Here is a 13,190-nt window from a genome sequence, read left to right as displayed (position 1 = left end):
TCCCCAGCCGGCCCAGCCGAGCCCGAGGTCCGGGAGCGCCAATCCCTTTAGCCTCTCCCTCTAATCCGGAGCATCGCTCGATGCTGTCGGTCGACTCCACCGGAGCCTGGGAAAGCGCGCCCCCGAACCCCCGGGACTCCGGCTGGGGAGGGGGCGGCGCCGGCGCGGAGGTCACCCTCCCGGGGCGTCCGCAGTCTCCCATTCGCTCGCAGGCCCGCCGCTCCGCGCCCAAAGCCCGAGCTGGTTCGCCAAGTCGCGGGGCGGGGCCTCCCCCAAGCCCGTCCCCCGGTGAGGGCGGAGGGAGGAGGAGGAAAGGGGGGGGCGGAACACAAAACCTGCAAGGTTTTTTTTTTTTTTCCTTTTGCATTTAATTAAAAAAAAAAAATTTTTTTTTTTTTTTTGCAAACCCGAGGGGTCCCGCCCGGAGCGGGCGCGAGTCCGGGGCGCCCGGGCCGCGGCGCGGGGCGGCGGCAGGGGCCTGGCGGAGGCCGCCGGGCGGCCGCCATGCGATCAGGCAGTGCGCTGACCGGCCCGGCCGGTCGGCCCCTTCTGGGTCCTCCCTTTGCAGCCCGTGCGGGGCCGTCTCGGAGACCCCGCGCCGACGGCTGCTCAAACATCAGGGTGAGTTTCTCACAATGTAGCAATTTCTCTTTAAATCTCTTAACTCTCTCTACCTGCGAGTCGGGGCTGTGACAGGGCGCAAAAGCGAGGGGGGGAGTGGGGGTTGGCGGCGAGGGTGTGTGTGGGGGGAGCCGGAGCCGGGGCCGAGCCCACCCCCCCGACACTCAACACTCAGCCCCCCAACCGGGGCACAGCGCCCGCTGCCTCTTTTTCTGCTCCGCGCCCACCACCCCCGGCAGCTCCCCCCAACCCCCCGCGTCTCTCCCACCATCGCCGCCGCCCTTATCCTGCGGGGACCCCCCCACCCACCCACCGCGGGCTCCCCTGCCCGCGCCCGGTGCCTCCCCGGCCCTCCCGCCGGCTGCCGGGGATACAATGGAGCGGCGGAAAAACGAGACCTAACGTTCCACGGGGGGAGGGGCGGGGAGACCCCCTCCCCCGGCCCGGGGGCCCCCTCCCCTCGCTCCGCTCCCCACCTTTCGGAGAAGAAGAGGGCCATGGGGGAGCGGATGGTGGTTTCCCGGCCGGAGCCGGCGAGCCTTCATCTCCCCCCTCTTCGCCCCGTGCCCTGCGCCCCCTCCTCAAATCACTCCCGGGGGTCCGGGGAGAAACGGGGCCTCTGGCAAGCTGAGTGGGGGGGATGGATGCGGAAGGAGGCCACTGGGTCTCCCCCTTCCCACCGCCCCTAAACAATGAAAGGAGTTGACTTGGTCCCCCACCCCCCAGCAGTGAAAGGAGTTGACCCCCTCCCCCGCTAGCTGGCGGGTCCCGGAGGGGGCCGTTACGGGGAGGCGGGTGGGGGGAGAGGAGGGAAGTGAGCCTTACCCCTGTCACCTCCCGAGATTTGGGGCGGCCCCCCATCTCCACCCCCTCGGCCGGGGAATGGGAGGCACCAGGCCCAGCCTGGGCACCGCGCTCGGGTGGTGACCTTTAGACAAAGGCAACCTTTTCCCTGGGGTGAGCCCGGCCGAGCCGGGCCCGAGGCCTCCCCGGGCCCCTGCGGAGGGCGGCCAGGCCGCGGGCACCCGGAGGGAGGGATGGAGGAGGCGGGAGGAGGGCTGGAGCCATCTGGTTTTCCCATCCCTGGTTGCCCCTCGGCGGCTTCTCCGGCTCCTGTCACGGGCGGCCCGCGGGGAGACAAGGGACCGGGGAGCTGCCCAGGCCTTGGTCCGCGGCCAGCGGCGAGCGGGGCGAGGAGCCGCGGGCGGGCTGGGGAGGCAGCGGTGATTGGAGCCTCGGCGGCTCCTTCCTCTCCGCACCCCTTTGTTTTGCTTTGTGGTTCTGAGCAGCTGAACTTCCCGGGAGGTGGGGTCAGAGGCCGCTGTGTCAGCGCTCCCCGGGAGGCCGGGGTGACAGGTCCCAGCGCTCCGGTGTGCCGGGACTTCTGCCGGCCAGGCGGCCCCTTTTGTCACACCCCGCCGGTAGTGTAACCATCGCGGGGGGATGTGTCTGCTTTCCCCTCACACCTCCTTTCGTCGGCTGCTCCTCAAGGAAACAGTTTTTCGGAACACCCCAGACTTCACGGCCTGAGATTTCTGATAAGCGCTCTGTACTTTCAACCTCTCCCCCAACTTGGGATGGGGGTTGGGCGGGGGGCCCCCGTCATCTCTGACCTGCTGGGGTGATGGGAGAACCGGGGAGGTGGGCAGATCAGGGGCCACCCCCCACCCCCCTGCCAGTGTCCAAAGGGCCTTAAGGGGTGTGCTTACCTACACCCCCCGCCCCTCCCTCGGAGCTCCCCAACTCCTAGAAGCCGGAAATAACATCTCCCTACCCAGAGAGCACTAGGGATTAGCTGCTGTTAGGTTAGTTACACACTGGCCACAACCCAAGGAGGAAGTTGGGGGGGGGGTGTCACTTATATAATTCCCATTTTGCAGACAGGCTAATGGAGGCTCACAGCAGTTGAGTGACTCGCCCAGGGTCACACAGCCCCAATCTGTAACCATCTCAAGTTTTCCCAGCTCAGCTCAAAACTGTTAGGTCTGCCTGTACCTGCCTTTGGCATTTTCGTCCCTTTGATTTCAGCTGGGTCTGAAATGTAGATGAGACCAGGAAGGAGTTGCCAAAATTTTTTCCCCCACCGAGTATGGGTAAGGGGTCAGCTGGGCTGAGGGCAAGGTGCTTTCACCTGTGGCCCAAGCAGAGCGTTTACCTGCAGGAGCTGAGGGTTGAAGATGTGGGGGTCAGGAGAAGGGGGGCCCCAGGCCTTGCTGTGTGGGGCTTGGGGTGGGTGGGCACTTGGCGGTTGGGCCCCTCTGTCATCCTCTTCCTGCACCTGAGCTGGCTCTTGGCCCAGCTGGCTGCTCCTCAGCCTTGCTGGTAGGGACGCTGAACTACTCGGGACCTTCGTTGTCTCTCTGCCCGGTGACCCTGCGTGGTGCCGTGACACAGCTGGCAGAGAAGTCCCTGCCCGTTCTCCCCATGGCCCAGGTGGCAGGCTCCTTGTCTAACCCTGTGACCTCAGGCACTGGATTCAACTCACTTGTCCTGTTTCCTCATGGGCAGATGCGGGGGACCATTAGAGCCTCTTTAACTGACCTCGCAGTGGCTGACAGTTTTATCCACGCGTGTTATTTTTGTTTTCCCCTCACTCTGCGGGAATATGGCTGGCCTGTAGGGGTGGGGAGGAATGTTGGGGGGCTGGGTATTTGAGGGTGACCGGCAAAAGGCGTCCACCCTGGAGGAATTCCCTGTGGTGGATGAGCAGCACCACAGTGTAAATAGTTTCACTTTGGTGGCCCGCTTCCTCCAGCTTTCTTGGACCCTTCCCCTTCAGCACTTACTGGTGCCAAATAAACCCTTGGGCGGGTGGGTGTGTGGCATGAAGGAGAAGAGCTGTGGAGGGCCCAGCCTACTCCGGGAGCGAGGCTGTAGGAGTGATCTCGCCATTTTACAGATGAGGAAACTGCAGTCAGTGGCTGAGAGGGGATTCCAACCCAGACTGCAGGGATGGAGGGGCTGGGGGTGCCGTTGGAGAAGAGCGAACACTTTCAGGGACCCCTTGCAGATACTTTCTTGAGGTGACAAGCATAATAAGTCATAATAATTCCTGTGGGGTGGGGGCAGGAGGGGCGGGGCTGTGGGCCTCTCTGGAGTGAGTGCTTCCTGATTTTGGGGGGGTTGGGAGGGAAGTGGGGGAAGCATGAGTAAGGCCCAAGAGTGACAGGCCTATGCCCCGCCCCCTTATTTGCCAACTTCCTTCCCAGAGGCCTCCCGGGCCTTTCCCAACTTTCCCTGGGGATGTGGGGGGGGTCTCCCCGCTCTCCCCTCTGAAAGGGCCCAGGGGTCAGCGCCAAGCCCTGAGAGCCTGGCTGGAGAGGTCCTGGGGTGTGTGTGAGGGTCCTGGCAGGGGGGGGTCACCTTTTCACCCCAGGCCCAGCCACCACCAGAGTCGCCCTCCCCACCTCTCCCCCGTGGCTGTCTTGACTCCTGGTCTCAAGAATGCAGAGGGCTGCTGGTGGGGGGAAGTTAATTGGAAACAGGAAAACATGGCATTCCTTTCTAGACGGCCTGGGCTTGGAAAGCAGCGAAGGGTTGCCTTTCTGCCTCTCCCGTCCTGCAGGGGAGAGGGGTGGGGGACATGGTTATCTTGCCTTGATCTCTTTGGGGTCTCTGCCTCACCAGGCTCCCTGACTTTTACTGGAAACAGCAAGTTGCCTGTTTTACATCCATGGTATGAAACACTCTTCCCCGCCAATCACAATCACTTGGGCAGCGCCACCCCCGCCCCCCTTCACTGGGTCATCCCCATGTTTGTCCCCCGCACTCTGAGGGCGGAGGGCCTGAGCTGGCTCTCCACTGTATCACTCTTGAGACACGTGGGAAATGTTTGGTTAACTGGTCCCCGAGGATTCCCTCCTCCTTCCTTCCCTAGACCTCTCCCCTGCCTGGGGTACCACCATTAGAGCTCTGTCCCCATCCACTGAAACTTTTGTGTCTCAGCGGCACGCAGGATCCCCCAGCAGGAAAGAGAGAGGGTTTTCTAAGACATCTCTGGCTTGGCAACAATGAGTATTGTGTCTTGAGTTTAAGGATATTCACTGATGCTGGGGATCTGTTGGCAGGAGAAGCTGGAGAGAAGGCCTTTGTGTCTCTAATTGTTCCTAATCAAACTTCCTGAGGGTCTTCTGTGTGTCTGGGCCCCAGGGCCCAGTTATGATATGGGGACCCCGTTCAGGAGGAGGGCAGAGAGAAGAGTTGTCTTCAAGGCTGCTGGAGGACTTGATCCATTCTGTCTGGGTGGTTTGCAAAGGCTCCGGGGAGGAAACACCTTCTTTCTCCCTCTCTTTTTTTCTCCTGAGTGATACCCAGGACAAATTCAAGATGCCAAACATAGCTCCCCTTTCCTCCTCTGGGACATCCCTGGTGTCCAGCTCATCTCTCCAGAGGCGACTCCTCAATCCTGATGTTCTGTGCACATACATTTGTGTACATGTGTATATCTTTAAAAATATGTATTTTACACACGCTGGAACCCTCTGCCCATTGTCCTGCATGTTGCTTGTTTTGCTTCATCTCCCTGGGAGACGTACACAGTACCCAGAGGGTTTCCTCTGGGTTTTTCTTGACTGCGTTGTATTCCTTGGTGTGGGCACGTCCTCCATGACTCAGCATGGATATGGAGGTGTTTCCTGATGTTTCTACCTGCTGAGCAGGAGGACAGACGTCTGCTTGGCGTATCAGGAAACGGGTATGCCGGCAGGATATACTGGAGGCAGGATTGATGGATCAAGAGCCTGCTCTTTGTCATTGAGTCCCACGGAGGAGGCACCTGTGCAGCTGAATCTTGAAGGAAGTCATTCCCTCTCCTGTTCAAGTCATCCCGCCAGTCCGCCCCATTGTCTTTGCTTCTTATGACCTCCTTGCCCCCTCCTTCCTGCCTGTAACCTGCACCCACCCCAGGTGGGCATGCATGGTGTGGAGATCAAGGACTTGGACGCTGTTGATTCAAATCCAGGTTCTGCCACTTACTGGTTGAATGGCTGCAGCCTGGGGGCTTGCTGACTCTGGGCCTCAGTTTTCCCTTCTGTTAAATGGGCCAGTCTCAGTACCTATCTTTGGAAACTTTGTTACGAGGATTAAATAGTATCTACCAAACTCATAGGTACCCTAGTCTAGGCTGTCCATGGCAGTGTCATCTGTCATTCGGTGGCAGTCCTATCACCTGGGGGCAGGAATCCCTTAATCCTGGGCTGTGAACCCCCTTACTGACAGGCAGGGGAGGTGACTTTTGCACTTACCTACAGTGTGACCTTGGGCAAGAGATACTTCCTCGGGTCTTGGTTTCCTTGTCTGTGAAATGGGCTTGTAACATCTCCCCGGCAGGTGGGCTTATAAGGGCAGGAGGAGGCAGTGGGCGGGCCGGAGGAGGCAGTGGGCGAGCGGGCGGGCCGGGCAGGCAGTTGGTGTTTGGGAATCAGCATCTGATGTTGATGTTTTCGCTATGATTACTTTTCTCCCATGGGCCCCATGCTGACTTCCCTGCTCTGAAAGCTTTCCATTGTCTTCCCAAAAGGCACATAGGGAAGGTTGTTAGCATTCTATACTGCTTGGCTGCAGAGGGCACAGGGCAGGCTGCTCTGGCATGAGGCAAGGCCGCGTGGCCCTGGGGACAGACGGGGCCGCCCTGCTCGGGGCCTCAGTCTCCTCACCTGGAAGAGTGGCTGTGACGAGAGACCCAGCTTTGTGCTCACGGTTCTTGAGTGCTTCACACTGTACCTGGCGTATCGTGGTTGTGATGGTGATGATGATGGTAATAGTAGTGATCGTGGTGGTGATGGTGGTGGCGATGGTGGTGGTGATGGAGAGAAGCACCAAAGTCTCCTGTGGAATTAGATACCAAGTCCTTGCCTCCTTCCCCTAAAACCCTGGGCAGTCAGCATTGGCCATTTTAATTGAAAAGAAGAATCCAAGGGAATCAAATGCCCCTTTGGGCCTCAGTTTCCTCATCTCTGACAAAACTCATGGGGTCACTGTGAGGCTTAAATGAGTGAAGATGTAGGAGAGCTTTTAAGACACCCTGGCTTGCAGGAGTGCACAGGGAAGGTTCGCTTTGCTTGTTGTTATTTTAACTTTTTATCATGGAAATTTTAAAGCACCCACCAAGAGTTGAGAGAATAGAATAATCAACCCCCGTGTATCCGTCTCCAGCTTCGTGTATCCAGCTTCGTGTATCCGTCTCCAGCTTCGCCAATTTTCTCCTGATCCTCCCTCCTCATTTCTGCCCTTTCCTTTCCCTTTTCTGCTAAAGTATGTTTAAGCAAATTCCAAACACTGTATCAGTTCAAAAAACTGTAACATTAACGTTGTTAATGGTATTATTTTTGGCATCCACAATCGACTTCATCAAGTCTGGGATCTGTCCTATCCTGTGAGGGAAGAGACATGGAGCCCATTTCACAGGTGGGGGCAATCAAGGCTGCAGGCAGTAAGCTATATTCAGGTTGTCCCATCCTGTCTTGGCCACCCCAGGCTTTGCACGCTGGTAGCTGTTTCAAATCACACAGGCCCGGGGATTTATGCCTGGATGTGTATTGTGTGGGTTGGGGGTTCTGATATTCTGTGCAGAAATCACAGAGAAGGTGGGCTGTTGACAGCGGGAGGGATAGATGGCAGTGAGGGCTTTGAGTCCTCTTTCTGCCCCTCCTGACTTTGTGACTTGGAGGCAAGTTACTGTCCTCTTCTCATTCCAGATTAGAGAACCAGAAGTACAGGGATAATAACTGATGCTTCTTTTGAGAGCTTTTGCATTTGTTAAATAAGGTCCCGCGTGGAAAAGTGTTTTGCAAGTGCCTGGCTCTCAGTAAGCGCTTGGCAGGTCATCATAGTCACTGTCGTGATTACTTCCAGGTGTGCCCCAAGGGGACTGTAACCAAAGCCTCTTTCCAGGGTTCAGAGGTCAGAGAAAGGGTCCGTGTCTCTGGAATCTCCCAGCCAGGCCCAGTTGCCTTTCTCCCCTCCTCTTGCTCACTCCATCTAATTCTCCTTCGAAGTGTTCCTTGTCCTTGCAGGGGCGAAAGGGTTGCTGACTTCTAGTGACCCCCACCCCACTCTCTGTGTCCCGTAGGTCCCAGCCTGGCAGCCTTGGGAGCGGAGTGAAGGAGTAATGTCTGGCTATGGCTGTGGGACCCTTGTTAATGACCCCTGGGGCCCTGGAGGGAGCCCCAGTGGCCTCCGCAACCTGTTCCCCCAGGACACCTGCAGATCGAGAGTCCCTGGGTCCCCTTTTTCCAGAGGAGGCATGCTGTCCTGCCTCTCGTTCACCGTGTGGTGCTGGGCAGGCTGACACCCACAGTACCGACCTCACGGGACGCTTGTGACAGTTGGCTGGACTGTGTAACCTCCCTCCTGTCCTTCAAGGAGGCGCCTCTCCCATCCTCAGACACTCAGCCCCCCAGGCGAGGTGGGTGGATCCCTGGAAGAATTCTCAGCTCTTTACCCAGTCGGCTGGGCTCCCCTCGTCCTGGCAAGCTCTTGCCACACTGGCTTCATTCCTTTCCCCGGAATCTGCGCAGTGACCCCCTGGTTCTGTGGATGTGCGTATTCTTTCACAGAAAGGTGTATATTTCCCTCTCACCCTTTCACCGGATGTAATTGACATACACAACAAAACGCACAGAGATGACCAATGCTTCTCCCCAAGTCTTGCCAAATGGTAGCCACCTGTGTAATCCACACCCTGTCAAGACCCAGAGCGTTTGCATCGCAGCCAGAAAGTTCCCTTGTGCCCCTTCCTAGTCAACGCCCCCTCCCAGAGCATCAGAGCCACTGGCCTGCTGCTCCCTCATGTCGGGCCTTGCAGATCTACCTGCCTTGCCTCTTCTCGAATCCCACAGACTCTCGCAGACCCGCCTGGTCCTTTGGGTTGAGCATCTCAGCATCACTGTCTTGAGATTAGGCCGTGTAGTCGTGGTCTCAGGACGGCCTGCCTGGTTTTCACCCAGCAGGAGTCCTTGGGAAGATTTTACCTCCTTTTTCTCCGGAGAGAGAGATCTTCCCGCTCCCCACCCCCATGGAATCTCATCATTCAAGAGCCCCTCGCCTGGGTGCCTTCCCCAGCCTCAGCCCCCAGCCTGGGGGTGCTGTCTCTGCTCACTGCACCACCCATCATAGCTCTGTTGGGATGTAGATGTCCTGTGAGCGTCCCTTCAGGCCTGGCTTTCTCACTCAACTCTAAACTATAGAAGGAAAGAAACAGCGTGCCCGTGTTCCCAGCTGCTGGTGTGCAGTAGGCATTTCGGAGATGTTTGTTGACTGACTGAAGGATGGACATGTCACAGGGGTGAAGAAAGCCGAGCAGAGAGCCTGTATTTGGAGTCACCATTCTATTTCTTAAAAAGTGTGACCCGTTTGCTTCCAAAGCACCAGTGGTGTTTGTTAACAGTGCCAATCCCGGGCTCCCACTTGGAACGGATCTCCTGAGAGTCATGGTGGGTGGGGCCTGGCCAACTCAGCCACCTTCATCACTGCCCTGGACCCATCCCCTTAGCACTGTTATCACGCCCAACCCCTGAGTGCCCCTTCCTTGGCTCAGGATGCCCAGCCCTCAAAGCTGCAGGGCTCCGGACAGGAAGCCACTGGTCTCCCAGCTGCTCCTGACCCTTGCTCCATAGGTGCTGTTACATCGTGCCCTGGCTGCCTTCCCGGTGCCCAGTAGGCGCTCCCTACCTACAGAGAGGGAGTGAATCAGGGCCCGTGGGGCAGGTCAGGACAGGAGCCTGGCCCCTGCTCAATGGAAAGACTGAGATGCGGGGTGGTGGGGGAGTGCTCAAGTGCTGTCCCCCTGAGTTTAGTCACAGACTGCAAACCAGCCATTCTGTGTCTGTCAAATCTTCTTAGCTGTCGCTTGTAAGCTGCATCTCCTTTTATAGACGGATACAGACTCAGGTCTCGAAGTTGGTAACAGTTTTGGGAAAATCTCTCCTCCATTCTGGCCTTCAGGTTTGTGCAACCCTTCGGGCTGCCCTGGTGGCTCAGATGGTCTCCTGCCTGCATTGCAGGAGACCCCGGTTCCATCTCTGGGTCAGCAGGATCCCCTGGAGAAGGGAATGTCTACTCATTCCAGTATTCTTGCCTGGAGAATTCCACGGACAGAGGAGCCTGGTGGGCTGTAGTCCATGGGATCGCAAAGAGTCAGACATGTCTGAGTGACTCACACTTTCGCTTTTCTGAATGCCTCACACTTTCGCTTTTCTGAATGCCTACAGTTTGCCCCCTACATCTCAAAACTGCTTCATGAAGTGTTGTTTCTCTTTGTCAGATTTCTGTCTAGCCGGACAAGCAGAATTCCCTAACGTCTGCCCAGCTCTTCTCCCTCTGTCCCCCTTCCACAGTCCTGCTTTTTTTTTTTTTTTTTGAGATCATTAAGGAGCAGGGCACTGCGTCTCCATTTGTCACAGGGACACCGAGCCCATTTCTGGGCCAAACTCTGTAGCAGGAGTTGTTGTTTATGAAGTATGTTTATGAAGTTTATGAAGTTGAAGTTTATGAAGTTGTTTATGAAGTCCGATTCTTTGCAACCCCATGGACTGTAGTCCACCAGGCTCCTCTGTCCATGGGATTTCCCCAGCAAGAATAATGGAGTGGGTTGCCATTTTCTTCTCCAGGGGATCTTCCCAACCTAGGGATCAAACCTGAGTCTCCTGCATTAGCAGGTGAGTTCTTTACCACTGAGCCACCTGGGAAGGCCCTGTAGAAGAAGAGGAAGATTTATCTAAGGGAGTTCCTAACATAAGCCTTCTTTTTGCAAACAGACAGTAAAAAAATATATATATATATACATGTACATTTCCACATGTTCTATATCATTGTAGTTTGTATAATAGCTTAATAGTAAATGTAAATTTAGCACTATGATGAGCATATAATAAATGTATATGTTATATACAGATATCTGCAGGTATAGATTTATAAGTCTGTATAAAATCCCCTTTTATTCCCATCCCCTTCCCTGGCCCTCTGCCCTGGCAGATCGTTCAGTGCCCTGGCAGACTGTTCGCTCTGTGTGGTGGATTTTTGCTTTCTCCAGAGGCTCCTGCTGTATTTCTTCTTCTGTGTCTTTTTCGCCCAGCACCCCACTTTCAGGCCGCGCCCCGTGTTGCCACTAGTCCATCTCGCCTCCTCCTTCTTCCTGCTGTGGGACTCCTTCCGTTGTAGTTATCAGAGGTGAAATGTCTCTTCCAAGGTCAACACTGCTAGCTGCTGGTGGAGCAAGGATTCGAATCCAGGTGCTTCCTGCTGGTTAATTCAGACCTGCACAGCAGGCCTCTCCTGTACCTGGTCTCAGAGCTCTACCCTCAGGGACTGGGAGGGGAGTAAGCCCCAAACACACCCATCCTCCCAGCTAGGTGAGATCTGTATCTCGGGAGTGTCTCCTGGGCTGGCCTGGAGGAGGCATGGCTGCTGGGCTATGTTGATGCATCAGGTCAGGCTTCCTGGAGGAGAGGGGCTTCAGGGATGGAGGGTTGGGAGGGGGCTTTGGGCTGCAGCCCATTTCTAGCAGAGGACCCTGGGATGCTTTGCATAAAACTAACAGGGAAAGAGGGCCTAGGACACTGGGACTGAGATCTGGGATGCCCAGATTTTGTTGATGGGAGATAAGAGAAAGAGGGTTTCCAGGATGATCCAAGGTCATTGGCTTGAGCGACTGAGTGGATGCAGGTACCCTTTCGTGGGACGCTGTAGTGGTGTCTGTGGTTTGGGGAGCACAAACTCCAGAGAAGAAAACTCCAGCGCCCTCTTGGCTGGTGGAAAGGTGCAGACGGGAGGAATGAAGGAACTGGAGGAGTCGTGAGTGAGAGACGGTGACCCAGAGTGATCACTCGAGCCCCAGGGATGGGGACAGTTCCTCCTGGAGAGGACAGGAGAGGTGGGAGCTTCTTTGGCCAAAACAGAGAGAGGGAGGAGCCTGGGTTTGATAGGTGGGGTGGGGCCTGAGGCAGACTGGAATATGGTGAGGAGTCAAGAAAGAAGGGTGGCTTCAGGGATAGAGGGATGGATGAATGGAAGATGGCTGAATGGATAGGTGGATAAATAGACAAATGGATGGAAGGAAGGCAGGCAGATGGAGCTCTTGGCAGCCTGAGATTGAAAATCTGTATCTATATCTGCTATCCTCTATGGCTCCCTAGTGTTCTCAGGTGAAAATCTAGCCCTCCCGTCCTCTTACGAAGCCCAGTAGTCTGGCCTGGGCTTATCTCCTTGACCTCATCTCCTGCCTTTTCACCTGGCTTTCTTCAGGCACCCAGCTGGTTCCTGCCCCCTCCCACCTTTGCTCTTGCCTCTCCTTGCCCTCCTCTTCACCCACTCCTTCCTGTCTCTGGGCTCCTCGTCCTATCCTCCAGGCCTCAGTTTAAATACTCTCTCCTCCAGGAAGCCTTCCTTGATGACCCTGTCCAACTTCATCTACATCACTTTGTTTATTTCCTTGTCAGGATTCGTCCCTCGGACCTGACTGGGAATAAGTCCAGACTCAGTATTCACTGCATGAAAGAGGGGACAGGCTTAGAGACAGAGATTCCTAGGATTGGCACAGGCTTAGAGAAAAAGAGAGAAGGAAGATTCTAGAAGAGGCAGGACGGGGTGGTGCTGGTTGGGCTCAAGAGTGAGGTTTCCTCATAGGTCAGGAGATGAGGAGGAGAGGGGAGTGAAGGCATAAGAAAGGTGTTTGTGTAGTTGGGAAGGAGTTCAGGAGGCCAGTGCGGACCTGCTTGGACACGGGAGGAGAAGGTTGCGGGGAAGCTGGTGGTATTGCCAGCCGCTAGGAGGGAGGGAGCTTTGGCAGTCCTGCCGCAGCTGGGAGAAGGCAGCCGCCTCTTATCTTTAGAGGTCTTAAGAGCACGTGCTGAAGCTAAGTCACTTCAGTTGTGTCTTACTGCGATCCCACGGACTGTAGCTCGACAGGCTTCTCTGTCTGTGGGATTCTCCAGGCAAGAAGATTGGAGTGGGTTGCCATGCCCTCCTCCAGGGGATCTTCCCAACCCAGGGATCGAAGCTGTGTCTATTATGTCTCCTGCATTGGCAGGCGGTTCTTTTCAATAGCGCCACCTGGGAAGCCCTGAAGTGAAGCTGTTTCTGCCGATTAAGAGCAGGTGGTGGTCCTTAGTTTGAGGATTCTTTGGCGAACCTGTTCGGAGGCCACTGATCTTTCCCCCCACAGAAATGCATGCTTGACTCTACATCCCAACCTTTGGTGGAGGATTTCGGAGTGGGGGAGGGTGGATCCAGTTACCATAGCAACACTAATACTAACAGCTCACTCGATGCTGGGCACTGGTCTAGGGTCTTCACAAGACCTGACTCCGTTACACACGTGGAGACTTAGGAGGTAGGTGCAATGGGCAACCCCCATTGTACAGAAAGGTTGAGGGTGGGAGAAGATGGGGGCAACTGGATGAAATGATAAGATGGCATCACTGACTCAATGGACATGAGTTTGAGCAAGTTTCGGGAGATAGCGATGGATGGGGAAACCTGGTGTGCTGCAGTCCACGGGGTCACAAAGAGCAACTGAACAACAGTTACAAGTTGTACAGATGAGGAGACTGAGGCCCTGGGAGGTTAAGTGA

At 56.1% G+C, this 13,190-nt stretch overlaps 1 protein-coding gene across 2 annotated transcripts in view; it reads left to right on the top strand.

Moving 5' to 3' along the window:
- The first annotated feature begins 472 nt into the window (after window positions 1–472).
- The window catches only part of BICRA (BRD4 interacting chromatin remodeling complex associated protein), a 74,448-nt gene continuing 61,730 nt past the window's right edge, over window positions 473–13,190 (top strand). The window contains exon 1 of one of the 2 annotated variants that reach the window (XM_027515325.1): window positions 473–621. The gene's annotated coding sequence lies outside the window, so the exon portion shown is untranslated. The remainder of the gene's footprint in view (window positions 622–13,190) is intronic. The other variant, XM_027515324.1, reaches the window with a different exon arrangement.

This window comes from Bos indicus x Bos taurus, chromosome 18 (genome assembly GCF_003369695.1).
Source record: "Bos indicus x Bos taurus breed Angus x Brahman F1 hybrid chromosome 18, Bos_hybrid_MaternalHap_v2.0, whole genome shotgun sequence".
In the NCBI taxonomy this organism is placed as follows: Eukaryota; Metazoa; Chordata; class Mammalia; order Artiodactyla; family Bovidae; genus Bos; species Bos indicus x Bos taurus.
The sequence above is the reverse complement of the archived record's forward strand: the minus strand, read 5'-3'. Positions and strand labels throughout refer to the sequence as shown.